This window comes from Streptopelia decaocto (assembly GCF_964273445.1).
Source record: "Streptopelia decaocto genome assembly, chromosome: 4".
Taxonomy (NCBI): Eukaryota; Metazoa; Chordata; class Aves; order Columbiformes; family Columbidae; genus Streptopelia; species Streptopelia decaocto.
This window is the reverse complement of record NC_138658.1, coordinates 67,160,507-67,171,328: the sequence shown is the minus strand read 5'-3', so window position 1 is coordinate 67,171,328 and position 10,822 is coordinate 67,160,507.

Genomic DNA, 10,822 nt, shown 5'->3' with positions numbered 1-10,822 from the left:
CCAGCTCTGTCAAAGTCTACCTGGGCATGTAGACTACATGGCCATGCCAGACCCATATGTAACATGTCATCTCTCCAAGTTACTTATAAGAAAGTAGTTAGTTCCTGGATATGGATGTCTATTGCAAGTGTAGTCTGTAACAGTAGCTGTGGTGGGTCACAGGCTCAGGGCTGTTTTGTGTGACTTGTTGCAGGGTTCAGCTAAAGTCCTGCACAGCACTGATATGTCCCACTCTTCTGTCATCTTATTGTGCATCCAATGACATTAAAAGTAAAAGCTTTAACAAATTGGAAGGAATTTGGACAGAGGTAACAAATACAATGGGGGCTTAAGCATTGACTCATTGTGAGAAATAATTTGAGCTACTGAATATGGATTTTTCTTGGCCAAATAATGAGTAATTAGATAATCAGGAGTCATCTACAAGTATTTCAAGTATGTGAGAGGCTTCTAAAAACATAAATTGTATAGAACAGGCCAAGCCACAGTTATGAAAGGTCAAGAGAGCAAGATCAGGGCAATCAGAGAGTCTAAAAGAAGGACTATAGGTCTTAAATACTAGCCACAGGCTAAATGCTGGGAACAATACCAGGCATGGGCTGAACTCTGGGAACAGCTCCATCAATTAGGCAAATCATTCTCCCTATTTTTCAAAAAAGCCAATGTTTTGGATTCAAACCTCTGCCAGTGTAAATTCATCTAGAGTTACTGATATCATTATGTTGCTCTGGTTAAAGATCTGATTCAGAACTGCTGAGTTTTGTACAGATGTGAGAAATGCTATATCATCCACATATCAAACTAGATTAAGTTTATTCTCCACTTCTTTAGCCTACAGGGCTTCGGGACAAGGCCCTTAGCAGCTCAAAAGCCGTTGTATGTGGTCCTAGCCATATCATTGGCTCCACAACCTACTCCAAAAATTAGCTCTCTATGACAACTGGGAATTTGTATTTTTCTAATTTCCCTCAACTGTTGATTTCACTGGGTTGTCCTCTACTCTTCGACTATGAATAGGGTACAACGAACCAGTGGCTCATCAAAAATATTAACTTGTCAAAATTTAGATTAGTCAGGGCCTTCCTTTGAACCACTGCTAAACAGGACATCTTTGGATCACAGATATCTAGATATCTTCCTGCTGGACCTGAATTTTTTCATTTTCCTACAGATTAATATGCTAGGCGCATCTCTCAATAGCTCCTTGTTTCTCCTTGAAGTAAACTATATTGTACCAGGAGGCAAGTCCAACCTCCAGCTTTCCCCTGTGAGGAAGATGTCAGTATGTCAAGAAACCTCACTAGCTCAGAGCCAGCCATTTACATACTCCACCTCATGCTGGACTTGTTTAGCTTCAAGTTGCCAAGCAACAACTACCCTCAAGACTCATCAAATCAATGCAGCAGCAGTATGGGAAATTACAAGACAAAAGGTCCTGGGATCCATTTATCTGAGGGTTTTTTGCAGGTTCATGTCATGTACAATTGAAATTCAAAAGGTGACTGACACTCCAACAGCTGAACCTAAAAGCATCAGCATTGGAAGCAAAGGTTATGAGCTACCAGGACAATAACAGACATTTAGTCATTGCAGAATATGCCCAGAGAAAACCACCATGCATCCACATTGGGTAGGTTGCATTTTCACCCAATCTTCCCTTCCTGAAGTTTATTGGGATAGTAGGTGGGAAGTCTTCTTGAAACTCCAAAAATAATTATTTTATTTTTATGAGGAATTAATGCTGAACACCTTGATTCAGCCATAAATGGCTATCTGGCAATTTTATCTGAATGTGAAAGTGTGACAGTAGTCATATTGCTACTTTCTCTGTGCCGCTGACTGCAGAAATTGGTAGGCTGTAATTCCAAGGGATAAAATAGATTCAGTAAGTGTCCTGGTTTGATTCCTTTACCTGCTTTCTTTGTCAAGCACAAAAAGTGAAAAGCACAGTTTACTTTCTAGTTTAATTAATTTGCATGTTACAATCCTACTCAGGGGCACAAAATTAAAAACTAAAAAGGCTGTCAGTGCAAAAGTAAGTAAAAAAAAAATATTAAAAAAAAAAAAAAACACAAAACCAAAACAAACAAACAAACAAACAAACAAACAAAATCACAACACACACCAGGCACAGAAAAACAAAACCAGAGTGGAAAAAAAAAGAAGAAAAGGTGTGAATGCCACTACAATAGCCTGAGGGAATACATGAACTGAAAGAAGGGGTTCAAATGTCCTGATGTTCAGGTGAGGTGAGGAACCAGAGGGCAGGTAAAGACTTTAAAAGATTATGAAGGTAGGGAAAGCATGGGGATTGACTGAGCTTTCAGCAGTTGTGAAGGGAACACAGGCTAGCAGAGATGCAAAGAGCAAATGCTGCTGTTCCTGTGTCTGCTCAGCTCTAAGCCTACAGGTGAAAATAACTAAGTATATGGGAAATTATGAATAGTAAGAATAAACAGAATTTTTAAGAAAGAAGGAACAAACCCTGGGTTTGAATCACTTTTTAGATCCACTGTCACCACTCCGGTTCTAGAGAAAAGGTGTTTACAAGTGCTAAATTTAGTTGGCTGGAGTGATTGTAGGTGCTCAGCAAGATACAGGTATCCATCAGAGAGGACAGCAGGGGTGTACACAGGGAGACATAAGAAAGCTGAGGGAAAAAACAGGGCTCAGAGACTTGAACTCTACTGATGAAAACCCTCAGGTAAAACCTTGGCTTACCTCTACCTGAACTTAGTGAAGCCAGGTTCTTACCCTTAACTGTATTTTCCCCTTCAGTTATGCCTCTGCCCACTAGCAAAATGAGTGGAACTTAACACATAGACAGGATATAAGCAGCCCTCAGGAGAAAAGCAGGAGCATCATCTCCCCCATTGTAACTAGCGTCCTACTCGCTAAACTTCAGCATCATGTATGCAGCATTCATGCTGTCTTATACACAGCATCTCAAATTCTCTTTTCCAAAGAGAAAGAGCAGGACCACTTTCTATCCAGCCTCCAGACTGGCCAAAGTGACATTCTTCAAGGAGATCTCAGCCTGACATCTCTCACACCCATTGAAGCTCCACCTAGAAGCACATGAAAGGGAGCTGTGGCTTAAACACATGCTGCTGTGTTTTCTGAGAAAGAGGTGTTTGTAACTTCTTTTTACATGGTGCTGGTGTGGCAAGCTCCTCAGGATGAGAGGAGGAACATCTTGTTCTTGTATCCCTGGAAGTGTTCAAGGCCAGGCTGGACAGGGTTTTCAGCAACCTGGTCTGGTGGAAGGTGTGTTTGCCTGTGGCAGGGGGTTGGAACTAGATGTTCTTTAAGGTCCCTTCCAACACAAACCATTCTATGATTCTGTCCTAACTAGTCTTCTCCCAGAAATTCAGCTCCACTGTCAACTCTGAGGCACTCTCAGCCATCATGAGAAAAACATTTTTCAAAGGCCTAAGAAATTTGGCACAATAGATCAACATACAGGTTCAGGGTGAAAGTGTTTGTCTTTCATTCCTAGGTGACTTCTAAACTGATCCTTTTTTGATCCTTTTTTGGCTGTGTGGTCTTTCATCTGTCTGTGTCTCAGGTCTTCTGAGAAAAGCAGTTGTAGTACTTCCCTGGCTTCCAGCAAGGTAGCAAGAATGAAAAGATAATGAACTATTCAGACTACTGTGTTGGGAGCCCAAATGATCCTTTAAATGCCTAAAGCAGGCTTCATCAGCAACGATAAGAGTCTGATTAGCTGAAAAGCCAGATTTCTAGCTGAAAGCCAGTCTCAGCAATGCACCTGTGAGGAGCGATCAGCAGTCATTTGTAAACCAAAGTTCATGTATCACCAATCGACATTTTATTTTATCATGAATAAGGACAAATATGAAACAGAAGACTTAAAACCTGTTTAAATATTCTCATGAAGATGCTCACACAAACCTCATATCCAGTCCACAGCCATGGAGCAATGGCACTGAGCAATTTATTGGGTTTCGATAAAGAATTCCGAAAATGTGCCTCAGGGCTGACAGCTGCAAGCAAAGAGAACAGAATGGTTGGATATGTAATGACAGGAATCATAAAAGTGAAAAGAAGGTGGTAATGAGTCTGCCACTTAAGGTCAGGCTTCACTGAAATACAATTAGAGTGCTAAGCCTTGAGTTGAAAAAAAAATTCAAATTGACAAAGTGAGTTAAGAAAAGCTACTCTAGGGTTAGGCATTAGAAGCAGGGATCTTCTTGGGAATTGTTTCAAGATTTCAATCCATTTTGATTAAGTTTTGAACTTGGAAACTTAAATACATGCTGGACAGTTTACTCCAAATTTACTGGATGCAAATCTCTATATGCCATGTACAAAGAGCAGGACACAGCGAAATCGATGAAACATGCACAAGAGATAACTTAGGTTATATCCCAAAGGGGATGTTCCTGGGTTTTGTCTGGACAGTCTTTTCTGTCCACGGTGGGCTGGTCAGCACCTTGCACAGGCAATACGTGAGAGTGTAGTGAACTCTGTTATGGTTTATAATATTTTGAAGGTATATGGTTAAAAAAGTGGTGTGAGAGGACTGGAATGATTTGTAGTTCTCAACACTCAAAACCACCTTTAACTGTATGGACCCTATGACATTTAAGATACATGCTTTGCAATATGTTTCATTTGCATAGAGAATGTATGAGAAGCCTGGCTGGGAGCAACTCATGGTTCATACATTGCTCACCTACAGAAAAAGAGAAGCACCTAGTTTGCATTGTGCATCCTCATGTCCTGACAAGAAAAACCCGTTGTTACAGGGAGAAGAATGAGGTATATGCATTAATCTGTCGTTTGGCCCGTGTCACATTCATAAGCCGCAGAGAAAAGCAGCTCCAGCTCAGAGAAGGATTTGGTTGCATATACTGTGCCAGGTGACATTTTGCTCTTCTAAGCTTCTGGCACTGAAAGATGTTAATATATTTACAACCTTTCTTAAGGTCATCTCTGCTGTGTCTCCAGCTGAGCCATTAAATATTAATTGGACCTGCTTTCCAAAAATAAAAAGCAGAACCTCTAATTTACTTGTGTAATTAACACCTCCCACAAACCAGGTGTCCTCCTGAACCAGACCGAACAAGACATTTGCTCTTCACAGTCTTGAAATATTCCATGTTCTTTTGAGACAGACACACAGTTGCTTGTTCATTCTGCCTGCACAAGTGCACATCATTATTTTGGGAAAAAAAGTATTAAATACCACAGAAAATATGCCCTCCAGGTGATGTAGTCAAACCCTCCTGTGCATATGGGGTAGCTGTCTTCAGTTTGTTTTTTTTTTTAAGCACTTTGCCTAGATAAGTTTGAACATCTTGTCACAGGTCATTTTATTCAACAAGGCTCAACACTGCTACATTTCTTAAAGAGCTCAGATTTTAACCCATAGTTATAAAGAGCATGATTATTCTGTAGTCATGTAAAAGCATTTAGCATTAAAGAACTTTGGTTCCCACATGTTTAACCATATAATAAGCTTAACATGGCAATTAGCTCTGAAATCTGAGCTCAGTACCACCATTACTCATGTTAAGACAAGGTAAATATATAATAAGTAATCACTGAGCAGCGCAGATTATTTGCAAAAGTTTATTAGGTGTTGATTTACCCAAATGAATAACATGTCTGCTCTTCAGTGAGGCTAAGGAATTTGTGCAGTGAAAACTCACAGAACCCAAGGTGTTTATTTCTCAGCTGCCACCTAAGCTAAGAAACACATACGTTTTCAGTATTGCACAACCCGAGAAATCTAGGGTTTTCTTTTGCACTTGGAGTGAAGCACATCTGTCTTGCTAGGAATTAGCAGGCTTGGATCCAGCATGCACCTAAACTTTTTGAGAATCTGTAGTCTAAGCACTACTTCAGCTTTATTGCCTCAGAAAGTCTGTCAGTTTCAGAGCTCATCTGCAATGTAGGTGCTAGAAAAAAAAGTTTCTATCTAGTTTCTATTTCTTTTGAAGAGGTGACTATCTTCGTACTAAATAAACATCAGAGCACTCACCTCAGAAATGGGGCACACAGACTCTTTTCCTTCCTCTGAAAAGGCAGATTCGAACCAACTCAATCCTGAATCTTCCCAGAAAATATCCAAGTTATCAGGCTTGGACATAGCTTGGTGGCAATTTATCAAGGAAAGAAAAATAAATAAATAAGGCAATATCTCCTCAGTTGCATGGAATCATTAAAGGTTTGTTGTGCTTCAGAGTTTATGCTCTGACTGCCATTAGGATGAGTGTGTCACCCAGAGAAGGTGCAGTTCTCAACTTCAGTCTCTGCAGACAAAATACAAGTTTGGAGAAGGGGAGATAACTTTTTTATTGATTCACATTGCAACTAGGAGCTGAAAAATCACAGCCCAGGAGCTTTTTGGGCCCTGCTGCTAGAAAAATGATGTTTCCCTCTCACACTCTTTCAACAGGTCACCATTGTTTTCCCTAAGCAGCCACAGGTGGGTGACAGCTCCTTCTACTAGAGACATCACTGTGTCAGGCAGTTCCTGTTGACTCCATGGCATTTCCAACTCCACAAACACACTTGCAAGATATTGGCCAGTCTCTTATCTCTTAGCAAAACTCACTCCAGACCGCTGTGTAGGAAATCCAGATAAAGTTTCCTGGAGCATGCCAATGGCAAGATGCTGTTTTGGATAGCATACTTCAACTGTTTGAAATCTTCTGATTCAAACTAAACCCTACTCTCATTGAAATGGATAAACTTAACAGCAGAGTCAATTATACTGTTAAGCAGCATTCTTTTATTGACAGCGCTAAGGAGCTCTGGGGATCATCCTCCGTAAGTGCTCCAAAGACTGGATGCTCTTGTGTTGCTTATATTCACATAATTATTACATATCTGTTACAAATTTTGAATTTTTTTACATACAATACATCTATACAAGAAATAATTGATGATGCTAGTTATAGTTGTCTAGTTTCTTACTTACAATACATCTATTAATTATTAGTTAAACTAAGCACTCTGTTTCTAAACAATGTATCACTTAATCTTCTGTCTCCCTCTTGTCATGCAGAATGATCTAAAACTTGAAAAATATCCCCTTGTTTTGCAGGTGGTCAGAAAGCATTTATCTCATGTCAATTGGTTAATGATGGGTATGTCTTTTATAACTTAATCACAATATATATTAATTTGGCAGCTTCTCTTCATCAGGACTGCGTATCCAATGTTTGTTTTATCTAAAATGTCAGTATGGGGGAATCCACAGCCTTGCCACCTCTGGTGAATGCTCCCATCATGTGAGCTATATGTTCTCACCCCCAGTATAGCCCCAAATCCTTTGATTTGTTTTGCAGCATCCAAAAAAATTGGGGGAAAGTGTCATTTCCCCCTACCTTCTCCTACCCCTGAATAATCCAGAGCATGGTTGTGGCAGATGCATACCCTCCTTCCCCCCACTTTTTTCTTCAATGTGGAAGGTGCATGCATATCCTCCCTCTCCTGCAATGGGGCAGTTAATAGCTGCTTTTATTTAACCCTCTGTTAGTTAGCTAGGAGAGAGGAAGAGGCACCGAGGAGTCGGGAAGTTTCTGGGCACCCACAGCCAGAGCTGGGGGGGGCGGTGCCAAGAAGTTTTGGAGCACCCATAGCCAGAGTGGAGGTGCAGAGAAGCTTCTGGAATTCCCACAGCCAGGTCCGACAAGACTATAAGAACGGGGTTCTCACCGAGGATTCCCTTTGTGTGTGTCCGCTCGGAGCAGCGGACTAAAATGCAGCCAAGAGACCATCCCCTTAGACTGGAGTACCGTCTAAGGTAACCTCCCAGAACTGGGACTGCCTCATCTCTGCATGTGGGTGAATGATAACTTAATAATTCCTTGCTGGACTGGTGAGTGTATTTTCCTTAAAAATTCCTTGCCGAATGGGCGAGTGTATTTTCCCTTAATATAATTCTTTTCTTTAATATAAGTAAGTGTGCTTTCCTCACTAGACAAGTGAGTGTATTTTCCTGGAGTCAGGCATTGTTTTTCGTGAGCCATGTGTATGCACACTGTGGATCTCCATTATTCTTATTTGCTGTACCCCAATAATTTCCTCAACTGATATCCGAACCTGTATTTTATGTTACCGGAGTGCTAACTGATTGTATAAACCCCGTTTCTAGTTGGTTGTTTTCCTGGACTTTTCCGGACAGAATAAAAGTCTGTTTTGGACCTGGTTGTTCACCTAAAACTAATTTCAGGGTCCCTCCATGAGAATGGTGAATGAATTACCAAGCTAACAGGAGTTTTACCTAGGTCAGGAAGCTCGAGTAATGAAATCAACACCTCTCGATGAACGCTTCCTACTTGGTTAGAAAAGTAGAGCAAGCCCTTCTCTGGTGGACAGTGGAGAAGGGATGGAGAGAAGAAGGGAGAAAGAAAAATTTACCTGCAGAACTGGCTGTGCATACTGAGCAAAGGAAGATGTCTTCTGATAATGCTAAAGGCACATAAATTTCATTGCAAATCAATATTGAGAGGACTAGAGTTCTCCTGACTCTTCCTTAGTTTGTGGCGACCTCGCATCTGGAACATATTGTAGACCTTACCTTACTAATTCTCTATGGAAAACAAATCTAAAAGATGTTCTGGAATACCCAGCACAGCTCAAAAAAAAAGAAAAAGGTTTTTTTCCATCTAGACCTAAACACCTCCAGAAATGTTCAATGCTTTGTGAGGCTGAGTGGTATTGTGAAGTGTGTGCATGGCAACACCCTCAACTGGCATGAATAAGCTTCATTAATTAACTTAATAGCAGATGTAGCAGTTTAGCTATTTCCTGGTTTATACTTTTAAAATGTGGTTTATAGTTTAATAGCTTTAGAAGTTCATTGCTGTAATAGCACTAAAGTTTATTATTTTTTCTCTCCTCTACTATTTCCTTGATACTAAGATAGAAAAAAAAACAAAGTAAAGACTTATTTATATTAGTATGTCTTGAAGGTGACAATTAATACACTGAACTGTATGTAACATATAAATTTCTTAAATTGAGCCCCATTTTGTTTAGGAAACCAAAGCTAAGCAAACAGCTGTAGGTATCATTAAACTCACGTTTATTCACATTTAAATGCTTCAGACTATCAAAACTTTTTGGCACAAAACTGACCAAAAAATAACCAAAAATTTAGCATCCATGGTCCTTACGTTGCAGCTGAAATGAAAGATTGAAGCATCAGGTGGCAGAGGGGGAGGTGTGTGAAGGCAGAAGGAAGATAGTAAAACTGGAAAGATTCCATAGACAACATGTTTGTTTTTTTTTTTTCTGAAATACTGTATTTACACAAAATTGGAGAGAGTACAAATACTTTACTAAGAAGACAAAACCATTATAGTACATTCAATTTAAACACAGGCAGAACTATAGATGCAAAACACAGAGGCATAAGGTACTTGCATGGCAGAAAAAAAAAAAGCATCAGAAAGGCCTCAGAGATTAAAAGTAGGAGATAAGAGAACTTTGTAATTGTTATGCAGCATCACCTTCCCTTGACTTCAGTGGGATTGCAATTAGACGCTCTCCTTCCTCATTGTGGATGGTGGGAACATCCCTCTCCATGTGCTGAATGCTCAACAGTGATTTTACAAAGCAGTTAAGCAGGTACTTAATTTTCAGCATGTGAACAGAGCTATTAACTTCAAAGGAAATTATATTTGGGGCTAATCACATGCTTATACGGTTAGTTTGACCAGGAATAGCCTTCTCAATGCTTAATCGGGTCAAGTCCATTGTTACATAAAAAATAAGTGTTCTTTACTGTCTTCTTGTTTTTTTTTTTTCTTAAAATATACTTTAGAGTTGCTTTAATTTTCCCCTTATGTACTCAATTAGAAAATAGCAGCTTATTGAATGCCATAGAATACTTTGATTCAAGTCTCATATAATCAAAGGAATATTGTTCAAAAATAATTCCCACATTTTCCAAAGCCTGTTTAGACTTAAAAATAAATAAAAGAGAAAAATACATGTAATAATAAAGCAGCTTTGTGTTTCTGGGCATTTGGCAGCAGGTCTGCTATAATAATTCTCAGACATCTCCTGATATCCATTAAAATCACCAGATTAATTGATCATTATGAAATAAAAGTTTGTACAATATTATTACAATCCACCAAATATAGCCGATGCATGAAATATTTTACACATTAATTGTCCCTTAAAAAGAATTAATATATTTTAGCTTGTTCTTTGAAAACAGCTTCTGAAGTAATAGACCTTAAACACAGCGGTATTTGTCACTTCTACTGTCTAATTTTTTTTTTCTCAATAAAAGCTTGTTTGAACAGGACTACTAGCTCAGTGATGGAACTACAGTGTGATTTAACTTAATTCCATATATGTCTTTGTTACTGTTGCTGTAATTATTGTAATCACATACCACTGAAGTGCTAAATAGTAGTAACTCAGATATGTGGACTTTGGTTATGCTTGATAGAATACTGGCATATCAAATATATGTACCACTTCCTAAAGGCTATGTTACAATCATGATGCCTAGTAATAAATAATAATAATAACAATCTCAGATTCAAAGTGCTGACCCATATCACTCACTTGAGGCACCAATACAATAAATCAGTCAATTAAAAGACTTATTTGAAATGTTTGAAACTAACAGAGCAGATCCACGGCTGCCAAGTTACATGCACAGCACAGAGGACTCTGTACCTCTCCTTCCAACCTGGGAATTCCTGTGGTCCCAGAAGATGCTGGAATATCACACGTGAAGTGGGACGCTCCAAAATATACCAAGTCTTCAGACATGAGACAAATGAAAGCTCTCTAAGCTTCTCTAAAGCATCCAAAGGCTCTCTCA